This window comes from Mauremys reevesii, linkage group 19, assembly GCF_016161935.1.
Source record: "Mauremys reevesii isolate NIE-2019 linkage group 19, ASM1616193v1, whole genome shotgun sequence".
NCBI lineage: Eukaryota > Metazoa > Chordata > Testudines > Geoemydidae > Mauremys > Mauremys reevesii.
The window spans coordinates 4710659-4735975 of NC_052641.1; the positions used below are offsets into that span (position 1 = coordinate 4710659).

The 25317-nt window shown below is 46.8% G+C and overlaps 1 long non-coding RNA gene and 1 other non-coding gene across 2 annotated transcripts; both read right to left on the reverse strand.

Annotated features, from left to right (window-relative positions):
- Positions 1 to 440: 440 nt before the first annotated feature.
- Positions 441 to 513, reverse strand: TRNAT-AGU. Its single transcript has one exon. It is a non-coding gene; the product is annotated as a tRNA-Thr (tRNA).
- A 4686-nt stretch (positions 514 to 5199) lies between these two features.
- On the reverse strand, positions 5200 to 24373 carry LOC120387026. Its single transcript, XR_005590002.1, has 3 exons — positions 24280 to 24373; positions 23571 to 23716; positions 5200 to 5653 (listed from the first exon to the last, which is right to left on the reverse strand). It is a non-coding gene; the product is annotated as an uncharacterized LOC120387026 (long non-coding RNA).
- Positions 24374 to 25317: the final 944 nt, after the last annotated feature.

Consider the following 25317-nt stretch of genomic DNA (forward strand, 5'->3'; position numbering starts at 1 on the left):
GTAGGATTCATCATACAGCAAATGCAGTGCAGGGAGGGGTTAATAGGGTGCATTCATCATACAGCAAATGCAGTGCCAAGGGAGGGGTTAATAGGGTGCATTCATCATACAGCAAATGCAGTGCAGGGAGGGGTTAATAGGGTGTATTCATCATACAGCAAATGCAGTGCCAAGGGAGGGACGGGGGGCTGTTTGTTAATAAATTGCTTTCATTATACAGCAAAAGCAGTCCAGAGAGGGTTAACCAGTTGCATTCTAGCCCCAATGACCCATTGCTTGTGTTGCTAACACCTGCCAGCCCGGTGCATTTTTGCACTGCCTGTCAGGTGATGCAGCTACTGAATGTTGCTTAAATTTAACCTACATAAAGTAGAATTAAGTTTCTCTAAAGATGGTGCGACTGAACTGCTGAAATAAAGAAAAAACACCCTTCTTGACCAAGGCCCCAGTGAGATTTGAACTCACGACCCCTGGTTTACTAGACCAGTGCTCTCACCCCTGAGCTATGGAGCCTCTTAGTATGATGTGTATTTCCCCTAACAAGAGTGTACAATAATCATTTTTCATCACTACATTCTATGCAGTTGCACAAAACCCAGGTTGACTGAGCTTTTACTGTGTTACAGTTAAGTTTTAAACCACATTGTCCTTTACTATACTTTTACCACTTTGCCTGGCACTGAAGTTAGGCTTACTGGTCTGTAATTGCTGGGATCACTTCTAGAGCCTTTTAAAAATAATTGATGTCACAGTAGCTATTCTCCAGTCATCTGGTACAGAAGCTGATTTAAATCATAGAATCATAGGACTGGAAGGGACCTCGAGAGATCATCTAGTCCAGTCCTCTGCACTCATGACAGAATTAAGTATTATCTAGATCATCCCTGACAGGTGTTCGTCTAATCTCCTCTTAAAAATCTCCAATGATGGAGATTCCACAACCTCCCTAAGCAATTTATACCAGTGCTTAACCACCCGACAGTTAGGAAGTTTTTCCTAATGTCCAACCTAAGCCGCCATTGCTGCAATTTAAGGCCATTGCTTCTTGTCCTATCCTCAGAGGTTCAGAAGAACAATTTTTCTCCCACCACCTTGTAACAACCTTTTATGTACTTGAAAACTGTTATCATGTCCCCTCTCAGTCTTCTCTTCTCCAGACTAAACAAACCCATTTTTTTCAATGATCCTCATATGTCATGTTTTCTAGACCTTTAATCATTTTTGTTGTTCTTCTCTTGAGGTTCTCCTATTTGTCCACATCTTTCCTGAAATGTGGCACCTAGAACTGGACACAATACTCCAGCTGAGGCCTAATCAGCGCGGAGTAGAGTGGAAGAATTACTTCTCGTGTCCTGCTTACAACACTCCTGCTAATGCATGTTCACTTTTTTTGCAACAGTGTTACACTGTTGACTCATATTTAGCTTTTGGTCCACTATGACCCCCAAATCCCTTTTCACAGTACTCCTTCCTAGACAGTCATTTCACATTTTGTATGTGTGCAACTGATTGTTCCTTCCTAAATGGAGTATTTTGCATTTGTCCTTATTGAATCATAGACTATCAGGGTTTGAAGGACCTCAGGAGGTCATCTAGTCCAACCCCCTGCTCAAAGCAGGACCAATCCCCAACTAAATCATCCCAGCCAGGGCTTTATCAAGCCTGACCTTATAAACCTAAGGAAGGAGATCCCACCACCTCCCCAGGTAACTCATTCCAGTGCTTCACCACTTTCCTAGTGAAAAAGTTTTTCCTAATATCCAACCTAAACCTCCCCCACTGCAACTTGAGACCATTACTCCTTGTTCGGTCATCTGGTAACACTGAGAACAGTCTAGATCCATCCTCTTTGGAACCCCCTTTCAGGTAGTTGAAAGCAGCTATCAAATCCCCCCTCATTCTTCTCTTCTGCAGACTAAACAATCCCAGTTCCCTCAGCCTCTCCTCATAAGTCATGTGCTCCAGCCCCCTAATCATTTTTGTTGCCCTCTGCTGGACTCTCTCTAATTTTTTCACATCCTTCTTGTAGTGTGGGGCTCAAAACTAGACACAGAACTCCAGATGAGGTCTCACCAATGCTGAATAGAGGGGAATGATCACGTCCCTCAATCTGCTGGCAATGGTCCTACTTATACAGCCCAAAATGCCGTTAGCCTTCTTGGCAACAAGGGCACACTGTCGACTCATATCCAGCTTCTCATCCACTGTAACCCTGAGGTCCTTTTCTCCAGATCAATTTCATCCTATTGACTTCAGACCATTACTTCAGTTTGTCCAGATCATTTTGAATTTTAATCCTTTCCTCCAAAGCACTTGAGACCCCTCCCAGCTTGGTATCATCTGCAAACTTTATAAGTGCACTCTCTGTGGCATTATCTAAATCATTGATAAAGATATTGAACAGAACTGGACCCAGAACCGATCCTGCGGGACCCCACTCATTATGCCCTTCCAGCATGACTGTGAACCACTGACAACTACTCTCTGGGAACAGTTTTCCAACCAGTTATGCACCCACCTTATAGTAGTTCCATCTAGGTTGCATTTCCCTAGTTTGTTTATAAGAAGGTCATGCAAGACAGTATCAAAAGCTTTCTTCTCCATCTCTAATTTCTATGGACTAGATTGTGACTTAGATTACTTATTATTAATTATTTTAACAGGTCTTCCTTCAACTTTACAGCGATGATTGGGATTAACATACAAGAGCTTGACCAGGTAGAACAGAAAGTCGCCTTGAAGAAATGTCTCCCGTTTGAGGAACACCTTCATGCAGATTTCTGTTTGCCCCTCACCAACTCAGTGGAGAGCAGACATAACTTGCATAGGACCATCCAGGACAGAAAAGAAGGCATAGCCACCTGCGCCTGAGTGATGAAACAAGAGAAGCCAAAGAGGACATTGAGTTCCATAGCTCCTAATAGGAAATATTGTCAAATGTGTCTAGAACATACATCAATCCCAAGAGCCAAAAGGTAGCTCAAAATGAACTGCATCAAATCTCTGTGCTGCATAATTTCATGTCACTTCAATGTAGAAAACAACTCCTCTTGGAAGAAATCAGAATTAAGTAACATGCATTTTCTTCCTCCCACCATAGAAAAACATGTGTTCCCATCAGGTGGGCAGAACATCTCCTGGGCCTTTGTTACCCACACCAGGAGGACGGAGCTGTCTGTAGCACTTGTACAGAAATACATCAAATTACCCAGCATGAATCCAAAGACAGAGACCAGTGTTTGACAAACATGTGAAGAAGCTAAAAGCCAGTAAAACTGCTTTGTACAAATACTGGAAAAAGAAGCCCCGTGAGAGCACATGGTAACGGCAAATGTCAGTAAAATTACCCTCAGACTATCCCAAACACAAGCATGTAGGAAACATGTGCTCAGAGCATAAGTGAAATGAGCCAGCTGGAAAAGTACATATGGTCTTTGAGAAACACTGTATTGGAGAAGAAAATAAGGCGAACGACTTGGTACAATTGGTGTTCGGACTCCTGTTCGGACAATCACATGATTACAGTGCGTGGGTTTCTGAAATCTCATAGATGAAAGGTAGATGCTTCGTATAATGGAAAATGAGGCTATTGTTAGTAGGAAAGGGTCACCGGTGTAATATGGTGATGAAAAGCTCTTTTCACAGTTTTCCTGCTTGAATTGCCTTTCTGTAACGTTGTCTAGCAACTCTGATGGTCTCAGAGGCTGTTCTTACCTCCCCTTTTCTTCCTAAAACTTGTGACCATGAATGCTGGTGCCACTCCGCTGGCAGAGCTCTGGTGTAGATAAGAGGTCAGCAGCCACCCATGCTTTCAGCCCTGTGTCATCTGACCCTGCTTACAACAAGTCTAGACAACAAGATGGTAAAAAGGCCAGTCGCTGCCAACACTTTAGGGTTCCTACTGTTCCCACCACTGAGATGTCTGTGCTGGGAGACATTTCAGGCAAAAAAGACGGTGTAGGTCCATGTTGCTGTGCACCTTGGGAGTTGATGGGCAAGTACCACAAAAGTATGCTGAGACCAGAGTAGTGAGTGACTTTCCTGGCTGGACTATTAGTAAGGCTGCATGTCTGTCAAGGAGGTCATGGAAGACACGCGGAGATGGGTAGGAAGCCTGCCAGCCCCACCACCCCTCTCCCCCAGCACTAGAGGGGTCCCAGGCCGCATGCCATCACCCCCCCTCCAGCATGAGTGGGGGGTCCCAGGCCACGCGCTGCCCCCCACCTCCCCCAGCACCAGAGGGGCCCTGGGCTGCACGCCACCCCCTGACCCCCTTCCCAGCACCAGAGGGGCCCTGGGCTGCACGACACCGCCTGGCCCCCCTCCCAGCACCAGAGGGGTCCCGGGCCGTACGCCACCACCTGGCCCCCCTCCCAGCACCAGAGGGGTCCCGGGCCGTACGCCACCACCTGGCCCCCCTCCCAGCACCAGAGGGGTCCTGGGCCACGTGCTGCCCCCCGCCTCCCCCAGCATCAGAGGGTCCCCGGCCGCACGCCACCCCCTGCCTCCCCCAGCACCAGCCAAACCCCCAGCACCTGCAGCGCCCCCAGACTGCTCCCAGAGCACCCATGGCCCCCCGGCCCAAGTTTTAATTAGGGACATAGTACAAGTCATGGACAGGTCATGGGATGTGAATTTTTGTTTACTGTCCGTGACCTGCCCATGACTTTTACTAAAAATACCTGTGACTAAAACGTAGCCTTAACTATTAGTGCTACATAACTCTAATTACTTAACTTTTCCCCCACCCCCTGCTCTCCCTGTGCTGGCAATCGCCATTGGGAGTTATCTGCTGCACTCACTGTGGTAGGGGTACCGTACTGAATGGTGGAGGAATAAGATGGAGTGGCATGGAATAGCTCTGATTCATATGAGGAGATCTGAGGGTTAGTGAGGAGCGTGACAGAGCTGTGCTTGGGACACAAGGAGATCTGGGGATTAGTGTGAGGAGCTGTGAGGAGACTGTGATATTAGGAGCTCTGGTCTGAGCCCCCCATGTGTTGTCAAAGGAATGAGGTGCATGCATACCTTGAGGTCCCAATGTGCATCATTTCAATACAGAAGTGTGTAAGGTGTTTCAGCAGCAGGAAATGGGGGTCTTCTTCCCATGGCTATTGACAGTAGTGAGGTGGGATATGGGAGCAGGACGTGAATTTAGAAATGGGTGGGGGAAGCATTGGGTTAGGTGGTATTCTGTGCGCAGGTGTGATGGGATTGTAAAAAGGGTATGAAGTGGTTGTTAAATTTGACAGGGAGTAGGCTCAGTGTTTGAGCATGAGGTTCGCACAGGTAGTGATGAGGCACAGTGTTAATAGGGTGAACAGCAACAGCATAGCAGGTGCACTGGAAAAGAGCCATACAGAGGCATCTCCCTCCAACCCCAGAGCGTCTATTCCTCTACTGATAATGCTGGGCTATAAATTCCAGGGTTGCACCTTTCATTCATCACCGGAGCACAAGATGTTTGCTAGTGAGATCTGCATCCTTTTCAAACCGGGGCAACCTGTTGGATTAGCTGCTCACACGCTGTGGGGAAGAATCCTCAGCTGGAGTGTCTTTTCATAGGCCTACGATGTACCCCAGAGCCTCTCATGAAGAAGATGTAGGAATAAGCTGGATCCCTGCAGCTGGTCAGAAAAAGGAGGTGGCCTTCCTGTGGGGGAAAACAAAAATGTGGCCTTTTTGTGGAAATTTGCCTTGCAAAATTCATCAAAATTCATCAAAAAGCATACACGCAAATACCAAAAGCGTTTAGGTTTTTGGCAACTGAAACCCAAAAATATGTGCCTGAGAACCACCAACACCCTCTCACCCCCAAATTGTCGAGATTTTGGTATTTCAACACAAAATCAAAAATATTAAGGAAAACAGACACTTTCAGCAAAAATTTTCATTTGTCAAAAACTCCAGTTTTCAGGTGAATTAACTTTTTGACAGAAAATTTCCACCAGCCCTGCTGGTCATGGCTCCCCTGTCCTGGGGCTGCCCAGCTGAGGAGAAGCTTTCTGCCCTGCAGTACAGTGAGCTCTGCAGAGTAAACTTCTGAGCCAGGAGTCTGCCCTGCTAGAGCCTGGAGCTGAGTTTTATGTTTAATACTTTATACAGAGCTGTATAAATGGCAGCTAATGAAGCAGCTACAAAGAGACCAATGCTGGATTTCCTTCATGCACACTGGCCTGGCTCTAATTCAATAGAATTAAAGCTACCAAGAAGCCTGCTCTTGATTTGTGATTTTACTATCAGCTGTGATGGAGTTTAGCTAAATTTATGACTGAGGGAACGGCAATGGCTTCTATTCCAGGAAACACTCCATTGCTGTAAAGCACCAAGGTTCTCTCCTAGTATTTATATGTGACATGTCTTCAGTTCTGGGATCTCACTAATAAATGACGTGCAAACAGGACATTTAACTGGGCAGTTGATATAATACTACTTGGGGTGGGGTGGGGAGGGGAGGTTAACTGCTGAAACAGAGCCCAAATCTCCTTTCTATAGTGAGATATGAGTGACATTGTCCAGTGTTCTGCTTTGAACCAAGAGAAGATCAAAACGCACTATGGAACTGCTAGTGCGCTGTAAGAGGGTCCACCCAGACACTGAGGCCAGCTCTACACTACACATTTACTTCAGTCTAACTACATCGTGCAGGGGCCTGAAAAATCCACCCCCCTGAGCGACATAGTTAGACTGACCGTAACCCCCTATGTAGCCAGCTCTGTGTCAGAGAGTGAGCTTCTCCCGCCGACATAGGCAGCTACCACTTGCAGAGCTGGAGTTACTAAGCTTTCTCCCATCAGCTTAGAGCATCGTCACCAGAAGCACTACAGTGATGAAGCTGTATTGGTGCAGTTGCACCGATGCAAGTTTGTAGTGTAGACCTGCCTGAGTGTGTGGGAAGTTACTGTAAGGTAGATTTACACTCCATCTTGCATCAAATTAAATGTTCACAAGACAAGGCCTTTATTTAGTTTCAACCAATCAGGGCACTTTCCTAACACCATGGTAATAGGCATTTGAGCAGTGGGTCTCAAACTTTTTTACTGGTGACCCCTTTCACATTGCAAGCCTCTGACTGCGACACCCCCCTAATAAATTAAACACACTTTTTATATATTTAACACCATTATAAATGCTGGAAGCAAGTGGGGTTTGGGGTGGAGGTTGACAGCTCGCGACCCCCCATATAATGACCTCACGACCCCCTGAGGGGTCCCGACCCCCAGTTTGAGACCCCCTGCATTTGAGGGTTGTCTCACTTGAGTAACTCTTGCATCAGATTTCTAACATCAATCCTTTCAATTGGTGACAATCCCAGAAGACATAAAGATGGTTCCCTCAATCCCCTCTAGCAGTTGGCTGTGAACATTTTGTCCCAGGATACAATGTTGTCATTGTCTATGCTGGAATCGTCTATTGGCTATAGTGTGTGAAAAACAAAATTATCCAGTTAAAATGCTTCAGGTCTTCATGGGAAACGTGTGATTGAAACTTACTGAGCATTCAGGGTGATTGCTGCAAAGTAGAAAATTTTGTGGCTCACAAATTAGACGTCATTGACATGCATCACAGACAATTTTAGCAACCCTGAAAAATATTTTCAGAACAAATGTTATATAATGAGAGAAAGTCCCAGGAAATGGTCTGCTGCTATGTAAAGGCCAAGGCAACCCACAGGCTGTGCCTATGGAAAAGAACAAAATCATTCTGTTTACTTTCCAAAGCTGGAAATGTTCATCATGGAACAATCAGAGACCACTTCATTAAAAGAAATACATAAGTCAAAGCATGCTGAACATTTATACAGAGCTGGTTTCTGAATGGCTGCATTTTTTAAAACTATTTCTTGAAAATAAAGTGCAGTCAGTTAGCAATATGACTGGCTGTCACACAGCCTCGGTAGTAGCATTTACACCTGTAGAAGACTGAAGATATTCTGCAGCATGCATGACCCGATGAACGGAGAGAGAAAACATGCTTTCTGCTCAGCTTTTCTGTTCCTTTATTAAAGCCCAAGATGATGATGACAGATAAACAGACAGACAGATAGAAAGCACTGCATCATTGCAGCAACTTGAAGGTAAAATTAGACAAATGAAAGCTGGAAATTATACACATTTTAATGCTAAAGATAATTAACTATTGGAGCAACTTATCAAGGGGAATGGTGGATGTGATGGGTTCCCCCCGGGGTGCCACCTGGAACTGGGGTACCACTGAGCCCTCTGACTCACCGGCTTGGGCTCCCTCTCAGCACTGTGCCGCTGTGAGAAGCTGTAGACTGCTCCTGGTCCTACACTTCCGCCAGCATTCACACAGGCAGGGATACACCCAGCTGCATGAACCAACAATAGAAAGGCTACAGCCAAAATAAGCCCCAGACCCCTGGCCTAGGACCCCAGAGCTGTAATGTCCTGCCCTGATCGAAACCCCGACCAGTATGAATTTATTACCCAGTTCGCCTCTTCCTCAATATGGAGAGGAATATGCACAATGAGCTTGTGTTAAACCAAGCTGAGATTTTCCCCAGACACTTCAGGCAAAGGCACACTGCTTTAGATTAAAACATAACGCAAGATTATTAACTACAAAAAGATAGATTTTAAGGGATTATAAATGATAGCAAACAGATCAAAGCAGATTACCTAATAAATAAACAAAACCTAAATAATAAACTAAGCCTAAAATACTAGAAAGATTGGATATGAATTAGCACTTTCTCACGCTTACTGATGACACAAGCAGGCTCGCAGATTCTCAAAGCACAAGCTGCACTGGCTTTGCAGCTTGGGATCCCCACCCCCATTCCAAGTCCTTTCATTTCAGAGCTTCTCTCCTGTGTTGAGTTGTGGGGGAGTAAAGAACAACAGATGATGCCACTCCTGGCCTTATCTAGCTTTTTCAAATGGCCGGAACCCTTTGTTCCAAAAACAGCTCCCAGCCCAGTTTGTGGAAAAATACAGGTACCCCAAATGGAGTCTAGAGTCATGTGGGCTGGTCACATGCCCTTGCAAAGTCATAGCCATTCCTTACAGGCTGTCTGAAGGGGGCAGTGTGGTCTAGTGGATAGAGCAGTGGCGCTCAAGGGCCTAACTGGTACGTTAGGTGTTTAAGTCCAACATTTAGGCATCAGCGAGAGTCTCAAAAACCTTCACTTGGCTACTGCCTAATCTGGGAGGCACCTAAGTTTCTGCTTGCAAAGTCCCACAGGCCGGCATGTATGTAAATCTCTGATGCTGAGTAGTGCAGTGTCTGGAGTCCTTAGTTAAGATGCGGATGACCCATGTTTGAATTCCTGCTCTGTCTTTTTTTAGAGCTCTGATTTGAACTTGGGTCTCCTGTATCTCACATGAGTGCTCTGACCACCAGACGGGTGGGTATTCAGGAGGTTCATCCTTGCTGAGGCTGTTCTACTTTATATGAAATAATGAAATATTCATTGGGCCAAAGAAAGCGTGAGATTGATTCTATAGCTTGGTGGCTTGGCTCCTCAGCTGGGCGGTGGGAAAATGAGGTTCAGGTCCTTGCTTCACTGGATATTTAATTGTTTATACAAAGTGGAACAGCTTCAACAGGAAAGAGTGAGGAAACTCCACCCCAGGCTCTGCTATAGTGTGATGGTGGCGGCACTCACCTGGACTAGAGGACACCCAGACTCGAGTCCCTGCTTTAAATCAGGGATGTGAAAACAAGTCACCTCCACCCCAGGTCTGTGCCCTAACTGCTAGCCTGTTGTGGGGTCGGGTCTCTCTCTGGCTCTTCGTGAGAAAAGGCTGAACTGGCATAAGTGCCCAACTACACGAGAGTGTTTACAGCTGTGGATTCATAGACTCTAAGGCCAGAATTGACCATTGTGATAATATTATCTGGCCTCCTCTCTAACATAGGCCATAGAACTTCCACCCAAATAATTCCTAGAGCAGATCTTTTAGAAACATATCCAATCTTGATTTAAAAAATGGTCAGTGATGGCAAATCCACCCCATCCCTCGGTTATTTGTTCCAGTGGTTAATTACTCTCACTGTTAAAAACGTACACCTTATTTCCGGTCTGAATTTATCTAGCTTCAACTTTCAGCCATTGGATGATGTTATGTCTTTGTCTGCTACACTGAAGAGCCCATTGTCAAATATTTGTTTCCCATGTAGGTACTTGTACACTGTAATTAAGTCACTCCTTAGCCTTCTCTCTGTTAAGCTAAATAGATTGAGTTGCTGAAGGCACCATAATATGATGTGGTGGTGGCCATGTCAATCCCAGGATATTAGAGAGACAAGGAGGGTGAGGGAATAGCTTTTATTGGACAAACTTCTGTCGGTGAGAGAGACAAACTTTCTAGCTACACAGAGTTCTTCACAGCCTGAGGAAGATCTCTGTGTAGCTGAAAAGCTGTAGTCTCCTACTATAATATAAGGCACATTTTCTAATCATTTCTTTGTTCTCGTGGCCCTTCTGGAGTTGTGGACACCAGATCTGGACACAGGTAGCACCCGTGCAAAATACAGAGGTAAAATAAACCCTCTACTCCTACTTGAGATTTCCCTCTGCAATCCTCCAGGGCTCCTTTTGGCTACAGCGTCGCACTGGGAGTTCATGTTCAGCTGATTATCCACTGCAACGCCCAGTCCCTATTCCCCAGGATAGAACCCCCCATTCTGTAAGTATGACCGACATTCTTTGTACGTTTAGCTGTATTAAAACACATATCGTTTGCTTGTGCTTAATTTACCAAGCGATCCAAATTGCTCTGTATCAGTGACCTGTCCTCTTCATTATTTACCACTCCCCCAATTTCGGTGTCATCTGCAAACTTTATCAGTGATGATTTTGTGTGTCTTCCAGGTCATTAAGAAACATGTTGAATAGTGTAGGGTCAAGAACCAATTCCTGCAGGACCCCACTAGAAACACATGCATCTGATGATGATTCCTCATTCACAGTTACATTTTGAGACCTATTGGTTAGCTGGTTTTTAATCCCTGTAATGTGCACCATATTAAGGTTATATTGTACTGGTTCTTTTTTTTCCACAAAAATGTTGTGCAGTACCAAGTCAAATGCCTGACAGATGTCTAAGTGTGTAACATCCACACTATTACCTTTATCAACCAACCTTGTAATCTCATTAAAAAAAATCATGTTTGTGTAAGCAGAGTCAGGATGAGCTCTACCCTGACATCTGGTGGTGAATTATGGCGAGTGTGGAAAAGAATTTCAGAGGCTGATCGTGTTTGCATAGGCACACCCATCCCGCCTAGCATAGCCCACGGCAGCCTAAAATGGTTACTTTCACAGCTGTGGGATCCCCAATTTCTTTGTTATTGGGGCAGGAGGAATAAAGTGTTGTCACCCTGATTAAGTAAATGAGGAACTATGAAACTGTTTTATGATAAAGGGCTTCACCATCAACTAAATAGCACTTGCTAGACAAGGGACATGGGTTCCAAAACCCAGTGAATTGAGAGAGGCTGGGGATAGGTATCTGTACCTGGTGGTGTGGGTGCCTTGTGTGAGCCAGAAGCACTAGTTCCACCTACTCTCTCCACTGTGGAATATCAGAGCTGATTTTTGATTCCTTTAAGAATCTAGATACAGGTTACTGAGCTGAACTCACTTTGGGCTAATGGTGCACCAGCACTGGGGCTCCCCTACTGTGAGCTGAAATCACTAAAGAGCTGGAATTGCTGAGCTGAGAACACTGTGTACTGTGCTAACTAGTGGGGGAGCCTCAAGCTATACTGCGGAGCAGAGCAGCTGGCAGAGCGGAGTGGAGCAGTTTGTGGGGCCACAGAGTGAGTGGAGTAGAGCAGTTTGTGGGGACGGCTGGTGGAGCAGAGCAGCTGGTGGAGCGGAGCGGAGCAGTTTGTGGGGACGGCTGGTGGAGCAGAGCAGAGCGGAGCAATTTGTGAGGACGGCTGGAGGAGCAGAGTGGAGTGGCTGGTAGAACAGAGCAGTTCGTAGAGAAGGTGGAAGCAGAACCCCACAGAGAGGCAGGGCAGTTTGCCTCGGACCACGTAAGGTGCCCCTTTCTACCCAGGCTGGGGCTGGGGCTCGGGCTGGGGGGGAACCTCTGCAGATAGACTCTCGAACTCTGGGGCTGCACTGACCCGGGACAGAGACTTTTGAATTGCGGGACTTTCAGGACTGTGGGTGATCTTTGGGTTGCTGGACTCTAGGGACATTTGGGGTATTGGACTTTGGAGTCTTGGGGTAATTTTGGGGTTGCTGGACTCAAGAGCCCAGGGAAAAGGACACGGCCCAGTTTCCTGGGGTGTGTCTTTGCTCACGGTTTGGTCTATGAACTCTAGTTGAAGTGTTTTCCCAATTTAATGCTTGTTGTTTATCTCATGTAATTAAATCTTTTCTGCTACACCGAGACTCTGTGCTTGCGAGAGGGGAAGCATTGCCTCTTTGAGGCGCCCAGGGGTGTGTGTAAGATTTTCCCAGGTCACTGGGTGGGGGCTCGAGCTGGTTTTGCATTACGTTGTCGGGAAGGGACCCCTATGTATTGAACCTGGCCCTTGCTGCTATCAATTCAGCCTGGCAGAAGGGTTACATTTGTTTTGCAGGACCTAAACCAATGCTGACTGGTATTAATTATATTACCCTCCTTTAATCCTTCACTCACTGAGTCCCGTATCAGCAGCCCCATTATCGTGCCCCGGATGGATGTCAGACTGACAGGCCTATAATTACTTGGGTCATCCCATTTACCCTTTTAAAAACAATTGGCATGACCTTAGCTTGCTTCTGGTCTTCTGGAACTTCCCCAGTGTTCCAGGACGTATTGAAAATCCACATTCCAGTCCAGCGAGCTCCTCAGCCAGCTGTTTTAAAAACCTTGGATGTGAGTTATCTGGAGCTATTCATTTCAAAATGTCTGATTTTAGTAGCTGCTGTTTAACATCCTCCCGAGATACTAGTGGGACGGAAAGAGTGTCACCATCACCACATGATATGGCGGCATCCTCAGTTTTGTTCCGAAATACAGAGCAGAAATATTTATGGAACACTTCTGCCTTGTCCGCAGAGTCCTGGCTGGAGAAAGGTGCCTCCCTTTCGTTGGCTGCTTAGGTGGCTCCCTATGCAGCATGCTGGCTTTTGAGAAATGCTTTCTTAGGTGCCGAACTCTCCCCTTACACGATACAAGGGTGCCTGGGTGCCTAATTTGGGGTGAATTGCACTAGGTGGCAGTGCAGCTAAAAGTTACATGCTACAATGCTGAGCGTTTTGAGGCCAACTTCCTTTGTGGCACAAGACCTGGATTCCAGTCCTGGTTCTGTCCCTTGCCCAAGGTCAGGCAAGTCACAGTCTTTCTTTGAGCCTCAGTTTCCCCACATGTAAAATGAGGATAATGATAGTGGCCTCTTTTTGAGATCTATTGATGAAAGGCACTATAGAAGAGTTAGGTATTAGTTTTATGTTGTATTGTTACTAATCCACCTGTTATGCAGGGTCATCCAGGAGGACAGAGGGACTGTCAGGGTTCCATCCCCACTCTGAACTCTAGGGTAAAGACGTGGGGACCCGCATGAAAGATCCCCTAAGCTTATTTCTACCAGCTTAGGTTAAAAACTCCCCAAGGCACAAATCCTTCCTTGTACCTTGTATTAGGTAACGCTGCCACCACCAAGTGATTTAAACAAACATTTAGGGAGGGCCACTTGGAGCCCTCCCTTCCCCAAATATCCCCCCAAGCTCCTACACCCCTTTTCCTGGGCAGGCTTGAGAACAATCCCCCTTTCCTGGGGAGGCTTGAGAATATATCCTCACCAATTGGTACAGGTGAACACAGCCCCAAACCCTTGGATCTTAAAACAATGAAAAATCAATCGGGTTCTTAAAAGAAGAATTTTAATTAAAGAAAAAAGGTGACAGGAGCACCTCTGTAAGATTAGAATGGAAGATAATCTCACAGGCAATCAGGTTCAAAACACAGAGGGGTTTTCTCTGGGCAAAACTTTAAAGTTACAAAAAGAAACCCAGGAATACCCTCCCTCTCAGCACGGAGAAAATTCACAAGCCAAAATAAAAGTCAATCTAACGCATTTCCTTGCTAAATATTCACTAACTCTATAGGAGTTGGATTGCTTGCTTCTTTGATCTTGCTCCGGCAAAAGCCACACGGAACAGACAGAACAAAAGCCTTCCCTCCCGTCCCGCCCCCAGGTTTGAAAGTATCTTGTCCCCTTATTGGTCCTTTGGATCAGGTGCCAGTCAGGTACTTGAGCTTCTTAACCCGTTACAGGTAAAAGAGGAATTAACCCTTTACAGGGTAAAGAGGGACTTTATGCTACTTTAGCTGTATGTTTATGACAGGGCCCCTCTGAGCCTGAAATTGTATGACTCTATAAAACCAATTTTCAGGCCCCCAAACTCCCTAAAGAAATCTTTTCTCTGCCTGACACTTTGCCCGTGGAGTCATCAGCCAGATAGGAACGCTCCTGGGAACAGAAAAGTTTATGGATGATCAAATGAGGCAGTAAGATAGTAAAATAGGAGGTTAGAACAGTTTTCCAAAAACTGACTAAGCCTCTTGCTGTAGAAGCTCCCCCTGGTATTCTCGGACCCTCTGACAACAAGCCCCATTTCTGGAATATTGTTCAAGCTGCTCTGCTGTGTGCTCGGAGACCAGCCTGGTGTGCAAAGTTGGTCTGATGTGACCTTCCACCACCTCCAGGCTAGTGACAATGGCAAGTCGGTCTGAGCACAGAACAGTGTGTAGCTGCTAAAGCTGTGCTGGCACAAGGAGGCTTTGGGGATCTGAGCCAAACTGCCTTTCCAAGTATTTCCAAGAACACATTGTGAGCAGAACACTTGGTATTTGGGGGTTTGCATTTATAATAGAGCTCCAATTAGAAAAAAAAACCAAACTCTGCTCAGAGGCAGACGATCCTGTCTTTCTGAACAAGGAAAATGAGCATTTTACTGACACCAGCATTGAAAAGAACCCCCCAGTGAAGTCCTTGAAAGCCAGCAGAGCTTTGATGGCTCCCAGACTAACGTCAGCACTGGCTCTCTTCCAACAAGTTGGAGTTTCGGTTGCTCAGAACCAACAGGGGAAGATGGCCGTTCTGTTAACCCATTAGAGACTGCAACAATACAACACGATTCAGGCAGCATTTCCAGTAAGGGGATGTGGCTGGGAATAGTCATAACTGGACTGAAATTCTACTTCCTTCTATACTTGTAGTCTCCTGCAAAGGCAGTGGGGCAGAGAAGGAGGGGGCAGGAACCCAGGGGTAGCACTTTCAGGCTTTAGCTGCTGTCCTTTTCCAGATACAGCTGGTTGGATTTACTCTACCAAACAATTAGAAGAGGGGGAGGTCATTTTTAATGACCTCTCCCTACCCCCGCATTGCTATTTACTTCCACTCACCTCTTTAAGCAGTTGGTGCAATGAAAGCAGCATGGTCTTATATGGGCAAATAATCAAATAAACACTGAATAATTTCCTCCCAGCATATTCTGGGTTTCACTGAATAGTGATTTGATCAGTAGTATTTGGCCAGTGCCCCAGGTGACATGCAGACATTTCTCATCCCGTGAGTCCCAAAGCAGTGAGCACCAGTTCTACCCACCACAGAAGGCTGTCATGGAGACGTCTCAGTGCCTGGACGGTCTTGGTCGCTAACAGGTCCCTGCCTGTGTTTTTAATGGTCTCCAGGAGGCTTTGGTCACGGATGAAGCACCTGGGTGAACTGAATGATTTTGTTTACAAGGCTATCCTTGGATGACTTGGCAACCTGTAGAAATTTCAGCATCTGCCAAGCCCTCCAGATCCAGGGCATCTAGCTGTGTAATGGCCTCATGGCAAACTGATTAAACCAGTGCACTTGGGTCTCTCTTTGTCAGCCCGCCACAACTATTTCACTTCCTGTACAAGTACAGGGGAAACTGGAGCACCGCTCGTTGTGTGTGCGATGACAAATACTGGGCTCCGTAGTGTGCACTGTGCGGGCGTGACACCAGCATTAATAACGTGTCATGTGCTGTACAGCTTCATTGACTGCAATTGTTCCTTCTTGCACCCACTTGCTCCTGGCCCCGGCAAGCCCAGATATTCTAGCTTTTCCTAAACAGGAAGATGCATTCTTCTCAGGGACAGGTGGTGTCTCACTGCTGCTTGCTCCATTGACTTTCAGGTCTATAAGGGCTAGGAACGCCCAGGCCATACAAAGTGCTGGGGAAAGGAGCCAAGAGTTAGATTCACAAGGAGGACTGAGGGTACGTCTACACTGCAAAAAAACAGACCCCAAAAATCCCTGGCAACGGGTCTCAGAGCCCAGGTCTACGGAGCTCATGCTATGGGACTAAAACCAGAGGTGTAGACATTCCTCCTCGGGCTCTGAGTCCCTCCCCCCTAAGCACCAGCCGGAGTGGGAATGTTTGACCTGTTATTTTTCGCGCTGTAGCATATGGCCCTTGAGCTCGAGTCAGTTGATCCAGACTCAGACTTGCTGCCATGAGGGTTTGTTGCAGTGTGGACGTATCTCCAGGTGCCCTGCTGCCCCGATCCCTGAGGAATGCCTGGGGAGAGGTGAGCACCTGGAAAAGGATTCCCAGAAGCCAGCAGGAAATGCTGAGCAGAGGGGCGAGGCTTAAGCCCCACCTGTCCCCTCAAAGGGAGTTAGACACGGAATTTAATTATTAATACCCAACAGGAGAGGTTGAAAAGAGCCACCTGCGAATGCCCCATAGCCAGGGGGTCAGGACCCGAGGCAGGAGTTTAAAGCCCTGCTCAGCAGTAGGCAGAGTGGGAATTGGAACCTGCATTTTCCACCTGCTGGGTCAGGGCTCTGACCATTGGGTTATAGCATGTGTGCGTTTTGTGGGGTTAAGCATGTGCTAGGCAGCCCTGCTGGATCAGGCCCACCAGACAAGCTAGGCAGGGGAATACTTCACTGGTAAATCCCAGGGGGCTTAGGTGTGCAGGTGCTGAGCTGCTTGGGTATCAGGACTCCGGTGCTGTGTGTCCTGAGCATGCTAATGGTGGAAAGAGAGGGGCTTGTAGGGTTAGGTGGCAGCTGAGTGGGGGTTTGGGGAATGACAGTGGTACCTCAATGTTGGACTTAGACATCTAAGTCTGCCTTGTGAATCTAGCCCCAAGTTACTGGCCCTGGTGACTGAAATCTTCTCTGTGCACACAGCAGGTGCCAAACGAGATAGACAGGGATACCTGGCCCCTCAGGAGAGGGTGGTGAAAGGCAGAGGCCACTCAAGCCAATCTGCTGCCCTAGCCAAAAACATCAGTGTGTCACCTCCCTCCTATTCCCTTAGAGAAAGTGACTAGAGAAGTGTTATTTACCCCTTCCCATAACACAAGAACCAGGGGACACGCAGTGACATTACTAGGCAGCAGGTTTAAAACAAACACAAGGAATTATTTCTTCACACAGCGCACAGTCACCCTGTGGAACTTGTTGCCAGCGGATGCTGTGAAGGCCAAAAGTATAACTCAGATCAAAAAAGAATTAGATACGTTCATGGAGGATAGGTCCATCAGTGGCTGGTCAGGGATGCAACCCCATGCTCGGGGCATCCCTAAATCTCTGACTGCTAGAAGCTGGGACTGGACGACAGGGGTTGGATCATGCAACAAATTGCCCTATTGTGCTCTCTCCCCCTGAAGCACCTGGCATTGGCCACTGTGGAAGACAGGATATTGGGCTGGAAGGACCCAGTATGGCCATTCTTATGATCTTAGAAGTTTGTGGGAGGGACCTGCACTGCACCCCATCCACCATCTGCCACTCTCCTCTGGACTCAACCACCCCTAGGGCTAGGGACCTGCTCCCCATCTGCTCCCTACAACCCTCCATCCCCTAGGGCTGGGGACCCCGCCCAACCACAATGCTTTCCCCTGGAGCGGCTCAACTCGACCACAGTAGGACCTGGACACCCTATGCCCTCCTCAGTCCGCCCCCGCCACCTCATCCTAGCCCTCAAACCTGCAACCCGCATGCCCGCAGTCAGACCTCCGCACCTTTCCGGATGAGTTCCTTGCTGCCAGGCTGGTAGCACAGGATGGCTACAGTGAGAGTCCAGGCAGCATGTGGGGCAGGGCCAGAGGCTGCCTAGGCAGCAGAGCCCTTGGGGGCTGGGTTTAGAGTGGCAGATGCAAGCTGGGGACCAACAAGGAGCCAAGCAGGTCACTCCCCTTGTGGCTGAAGCCCCGACGGCGCTCGCTGTGCCACCAGGAGCAGCCCCGATCCACTTAGTGCCAGAGCCAAGGCTGTGATCCTACCTGGGAATGGAGCGGCTGGGGAGAGGGTGAGATTGCCACCCTGGTATCCAGGCAGGGGGCTGCTTCTTGCTTCTTGGAGCCCCATCTGGCAGCCCTCCCCTCAGCCCCCACCACGCCTGGAAGGAACCGGGGGAGATCCTGGAATCTGCCCCCCTCAGAAATCTGTCACCCTACGCAGCTGCCTAGTGTCTAGACTAGAGTGGCCTCTGGTGCAAGGGCTGTTTGAGCAAGATCACACGATGAGGTGAGGCAGCCATGCGCATTTCAAGAGAAATTGATGTAAAATGATAAGGATTAACATGTATCTCCATGTTTGTTTGTAATAACAGGAATCAGAGACATGATATGGAGAGACTGACAGCATGGCCACTGGAGATGATGATTATAACCCCTATCCACGCCCTCGCCCCCAACAGGTCTCCTGGGACTCCCTCGCCTATCTAACCCCCGCCCCTGTTCCCTGTCCCCTGACCCCCCCACAGAACCTCCACCCCATCCAACCGCCCCCTGCTCCCTATCCCCTGACTGCCCCCTGGGACCTCCAGCTCCCCGCCCCCTTACCATGCCGGAGCCAACCACACTGCCGCACTGCCCGGCCGGAGCGGCAGGCCAGAGCGCTGGTGGCATAGTGCACTGGGGCTGCGGGGGAGGGGCCGGGAGCTAGCCTCCCCAGCCGGGAGCTCAGGGGCCGGGCAGGATGGTCCCACAGGCCGGATGTGGCCTGCGGGCTGTAGTTTGCCCATCCCTGCTATAGAAAGTAAGGGACAGAGCTGTAAAGAAGCTGTTATGACCAATATTGTTAGGGCTGTAAAACATTGACAATTGCTTGTCAGGTTAGTTCTTTGACAACCAGGTAACTTGTGTAATAGACAAACCTATTCAACGCCACCACGATCTTATGTCTTAGGGGTACACAAAACCATTTCACCAGCTTAGACACATTTCTTCTAAATCAAATGTGGCAAAGCCTCTAAATATTATGGTCACAGGCTGCAAACTGAATGGGCTTATCTGGAGCACTGAAACTTTGTAACTAAAGGTATCAAAATGATCAGGAAGGTAGAAGCTGCAGAATCGCTTTTGAAATAAAGATGGACCAAAATAAATACAGTCACTTTGGGTCAGTGGTTCTCAAGCAGGGGTGCACCTACCCCATGGGCTATGCAAAGGTCTTCCCAGGTTTACATCAACTCATGAAGAGATTTGCCTAGTTTTACAACAGGCTACATGAAAAACACTAGCAAATTAAAATGTAATACAGACAACAACTTGTTTATGCTGCTCTATAGACTATATCAATTTTTCTCAACCTGTGGGGTTGTGATTTATTTTAGAATTATGTGGTAAAAATGAGACGTCAGCAATGTTTCAGTAATAGTGGGGCTGTGACACTTCTGTATCTTTATGTCTGATTTTGGAAGCAAGTCGTTTTTAAGTGAGGTGAAACTTGGGGTACGAAAGACAAATCAGCCTCCTGAAAGGGGGAGAGTCGTCTGGAAAGGTTGAGAACCACTGCATTAGGTGGCCAACTTACATTTTGGTTTCTACCTGAAATGATTTTTAATTTTTTTAAATTTTTCAGAATTGCCAGCAAACTGAAAAATCCATGATTCACCCAGTTCTGCTTAGCACCCTAGTCTGTGATCAGCGAGGTGCAATGAGAATAAAGAGCATGTCCCTTCCCATCTGGTGAGTGGAACCTGGGTGAAAGGCAGGGACCCTGGTTCCCACGCCATACGGAAACACCTCCTGCTGCTTGTGAGCAGGGGGGCTGGAATGAGGGGTGCAGCAGCACCCCCTGGCTTGAGGTAGTAATAACGACCAAGTACCTGCTTTCTGCTTTCTCCTGGGCATGTGTTTGCCTTGCTTTAGAGCCTGATTGTGGTAACGTCGCTGCCCTTTGCACTGCACCTCTCTGTTGGATACATTATGGAGAAACACAGCTGGCCCTTTTAAAAGGATTCACTAACCTCTGCACTCAAGTTGCTTAAAGAAACACAGAGGAGTGTTATTTTCCAGAAAATAAAAAAAGAAAAGTTGCACCAGAAAGACTTGAACTCACAACTCTTCATCTCAATAGTCTGACTTTGTCACCCCCCTGCAATATGTTGCAGAGAAAGAAGAGCACCATGGATCTGAGTAAGGCCTATAGACCTAACTTGTATCTGACAAATGCTCCAGGATTTTCTCAGTGTGTAGTGTATAGGAATAGGGTCATGTACATTGAAATTGTTTTACATATCTAATAATAGTTCTTTTAGATAGTTTTAAGTATCTAATAGACATATTAGATGGCAGCTACTGGCACCTTTCAGCAGAACACTCTGTAGCAATCCCAATAGCAGAGTAGTAAGAAGGACATGTCATTAACTACATGAGCTGGAGTAGACGCTCGGAGAGCTAATTGAATTGTTCATCTTGCTTTGATTAAAAACCAATTGATTCAGAAAGAAAAATCGGAGTTCAAAACCACCCCTTTTGGCAGCTTTGTCACTGGATTGTCTGCCTTTGCTCTGTACGCCTTTTGGAAGAAACCTACAGCAGTGCAGCCAGATGGCTGCTCCTTTTGTGGTGTTTCCTAGTTATACCCAGGGAGTGTTTGCTACAGAGCATGTTATAACTTTTCAGCCTCACTGACCTTGTTGGAATTTACTGATGGCAAATCTGCTGGGGCATGAACGCTGTCACTAGCTCCTGGGAAAGGCAAAAGTCCACATTTACAAAAGACTCCTGGAGCTCAGGGGAAAGCTCTCTAAGCCCCAGAAAAGGAGATCTAACCTTACCTCTTCTGCGTGCTGTTTAAATGCCCGTACAATGTATTTAGTTTTGACAAAGGCCATGAAATCCAACCCAGAACTGCTGAAACTACCCCTTAGTCTTAAAATAACCTAGCAGAGAGTTTATGCGGACGTTACAGCAGGCCCACACCCCGCGTCACCAACCACCAAAGGTTGTTTTTAAAGTCATAAGACACATGTAGCGCATAATCAGCAATAACCCAAATGTAGGTGAATAAACTGAAGAATACGGTTTAGATATTAGCATCCAAGTATTTGGGTACATCACGCATGAGAAGTTATATGGTGGAAAGCAAATAGTGAAGATTGTCCCTCCTAATGATCACATCAGTCCAAAAAGTTTTGACATTTGGGTGTTCTCAAATCCTAGCCCTAGGGAAGCAGTGACAGAATTCCCATTGCCTTCTGTCATAGGTCAGGACAACTGCGCCTGTACTCCCCTCTATGGTACACCACAGCACCCACACTCAGGCTGACAGGTCCCCAGATGTTGCCCTTCTTGGGTGGAGACCCGTGAGTCATTCCCTTCTCACCAGGGTATTTCCAGGCCAAACAGTTCCCTGCCTGCATTGTTTTATTCCCAGCAGAGTCTGCCTAAGCAGGCCTGCTTGTCTTCTCTTCAGAGACGTTTAATAGGTGTAATTGCTACAGTTATAAGATACCTACCAGCACTTCCTATGCAAGCCTGCTTTATTCTTAAGGTAAAAGCAAAAGTCGTGCACCCAGGAGTCAGAGCTTGAGCGTGGAATGTGATGAGTTCTGTGCTGCTAACAACTTCTGCCCTTGGGGCAGGGAGTTGGTTATAAACAGAGGCAGGTGATTAAGATAACAAAAGGCTTGTCATTAAATTAAATTAAGGATCGCTAGATTATCCTGAAAACATTCCCAGGCATTCCAGTTAAAAGATAGGAAACAAAGGGCAGGGATCAATGGTCCATTCTCAGAATGGAGAGAAGTAAATGTAGTTTCCCGCCAGAGGCTTGTACTGGTCTGGGATCAGGGCTGTTCAACATATTCATAAATGATCTGCAAAAAGGGACAAACAGCGAGGTGGCAACGTTTGCAGATGATGCAAAATTATTCAAGATAGTTAAGTCCAAAAGAGACTGCGAAGAGTTACAAAGGGATCTCACAAAACTGGGTGACTTGGCAACAAAATGACAGATGAAATTCAGTGTTAACTGCAAAGTAGGCACATGGCAAAATGTAATCCCAACAATACATACTGTGGCAGAGCGCTGACCTTGCTCCTGTGGGTCCTGCGCTTCTAGGCGGTTTAGCTGCCTCAGTGGCTCACTGTGACCCTCCACGTAGCCCTTCTCTCTCTAGGGCCAGGGTTACAGTCTACTGAGCCCTTTTCATCATAGGCTGCAAGGAGGTTGGTGAGAGAACTCCCACAGTCTCTGTTCAGCCTCCTGTCCTGACAGGGACCTGACTTCCCCTCCCAGGAGATGTTCCTGTAGTGGTGGGTTGGGGGGAACCCGGGCCTGCCCTCTACTCCGGGTTCCAGCCCAGGGACCCTAATGGTAGCAGTTGTTGGCAGCCGACCTTTCACTGCCAGAGTTGCTACATTTCCCTGGGCCACTTCCCACAGCTCTCCTGCTTCTCCCTTCTTCACCCTTACCTTAGGGCTCCTTTAACGATGTTTTAGGGTGTCTTCAGTAACCAGCCCTTCAGCTGCACTTCCTCTCCTCTGGCTCCCTGGCTCCTCTGCCTGACTGGAGTGAGCCCTTTTTATAGTATCAGCAGGGCCTTAATTTGAGTCAGGTGGTCACATTAACTGAATGGCCTCACCTGACTCTTTACGGGTTAATTAGAGTCAGGTGTTCTCATTAGCCTGGAGCAGCCCCTGCTCTGGTCAGTCAGGGAACAGAAAACTGTTAATCCAGTGGCCAGTATATCTGCCTTCAGCTATTCTGCTGTACCCAACTGGCCTGAGTCTATCACAATACAAAATGATGGTGCCTAAATCAAGAAAGAGATCTGGGAGTAATGTGTAGTACTCTGGGAGCACTATGTTTCCAGAGTACTGCAAATGTATAAGGATCCTTCTCACTGTGCCTGTATCATCCTGAACTGCGGAATGCTCATTCTCCTGCTTCAGAAGACAAAAGTTATCTCCAATAATCACTGGACAGACCCAGCTGAATAACGTAGCTGTCCTTAACGTGCATCAAAATAATACCAGGGAACCTAGATGTAAATAAGATGCTGACAGTTTCATCCAGAAAGCTACAGTGAGACATAATGTCTTTAAACTGGGCTGTTAGTGACGACAGCTTGCAGGTGACTGCAATGATCTTAATAGTCTGTAATTCATGATAATGTAATTATGTAGTTCAGAACAATTGAATCACTATTAAAATAGTAAAGATACCAACGATAGACACATTCAGTAACTAGAATATGAAAGAAATGTATAAATATGCTGAAAATAGCCTCCCCCAAAACTGAGAGAGTGCCCCCCCCAGCCCCCAAGACACACACCTCTTCAAAAGCTCCCACCGGCAAAAACAAAAATTAGTACCTATAACTCTGGTTCTCCATCTTCTAGTAGGTCCCAAAGCACCACCCATCCTTCACTTTCCTTCTACTTGCACCATACAAATGGACCTTTCCTTTAAAAATGTTGAACACACTACCCGGAGGTGACTAGCAGGCCCAAACCATACCCTGGATAAGAAAGAAGTTACAATCTCATTCAGTTTGTGTTGATTTGTTTCAGTGAGTGTAATGTGTAATTGAATAAAGTGTTAATCCTGTGCTCTAATTGATAACATGCTGGAAGTACTGGCCCAGATGTGGAAAGCATGATGTGTACCGTACACCCAATTAAATAAAAGCTTGAGGGTGCTTGGCATGTCCAGATCTGAACAGGCAGCATCTGTGGAGAATTAAGGCATCTGGAAATCCATCATGGGTTTGGGAGGACACCCCTTTCTGAAGGATGGATGAGCAGTTTTACCCAGAGTTTATCCATCACACAAATAGTATCCAACCTTGGCTTCTTTTGCTTTTCCATTGCAGCCATCTCATTGTGGTTCCAGCAACAATTAATAAGGCTCCGCTGCAGCTGCCTTTCTCCTCTGCCATTCCTTTTGAATAAAGTAATGTCGGGGTTTGTTGGTGCCAGAAAAATAAATGGGTCTGAACAAAATTACTGGGCCCCAGTTGACCGGAGGGAAGTAGTGCAACTCCTTCTTATAGAGGGCAGGTTGGACAGAGGCTGCTCTCACCGTTCACATCCTTAGTGACTTGATGGAATTACTGGGGCACAATGGGGAGCAGAGTTTGTGGACATCGCTGACGATGAACCCACAATGGCCTGTGATCACCCCTCTTTGTGAGTGCAGCAGCCAGCATGACTCCACTTGAACTGTGTCATTCTAGAATAAATGGGCACACCTGGCAACAAGCCATTACATGAAGGAAACACACCTGGGAGAACCTGCAATCAATAAATCTCCGCATGAGCTCAGACATGGCTGGGATCTTACTCGGTTACAATCAGTTAGAGATATTGGCCCTTGATGCTGTTTAAGAACAAAGTCACGAGGTGGTGGCAATTTTGGGATTCTGTTTGTTTTACATCATATTCATATATGATAGGAGTCATTGGAAGTGTCTGGCCTCTGGAAGGAAATAGCTGGTGTCTTGTCTTTGCGGTATAAATCAAATTCATTAGTAGTTCAAATCGCCTGCAAATAAGCACACATAATGAATGAGTGTCCAGTCACTGTAAGTACTGGAGATCCTATGCCTATTCCCTCTTTGTGATGTGATACTTGGGGTACAACCTGGAACCATGGGACCGCTGTGCCCCCTTAATTCTCCAGCCTGGGCCATCTCTCACAATGGTATGCCAGTGACAAACAGCAACCCCCTCCAGGTGCTGTTATCTCTTAGCCATCAGCATATGGAGCTCACACCCAGCTAATAGCATGAAGGCTCACTAAGCCACTCATGAATTATACAGAGAGAGGCACCAGTCAATCCTCCAGCTCCCAGCCTTGCACCCCAGAAATATACTGTCTTACGCTGTTCAAGACTTCCTTGGACAGTACGAGCTCCTTAATTAGTTCACCACTTCAACAAAGGAAAGTGGACATGCACCAGCCTTTTTCATCTGAGCCAAGATTCCCTAAGCACTTCAACCAAAAACACACTGTTCTAGATAAAATATAAAACAGATTTATTAACTACAGAAAGGTGGATTTTAAGTGGTTATAAGTAGCAGGCATAGAGATCAAAGTTGGTTAAATAAGAAACAAAAA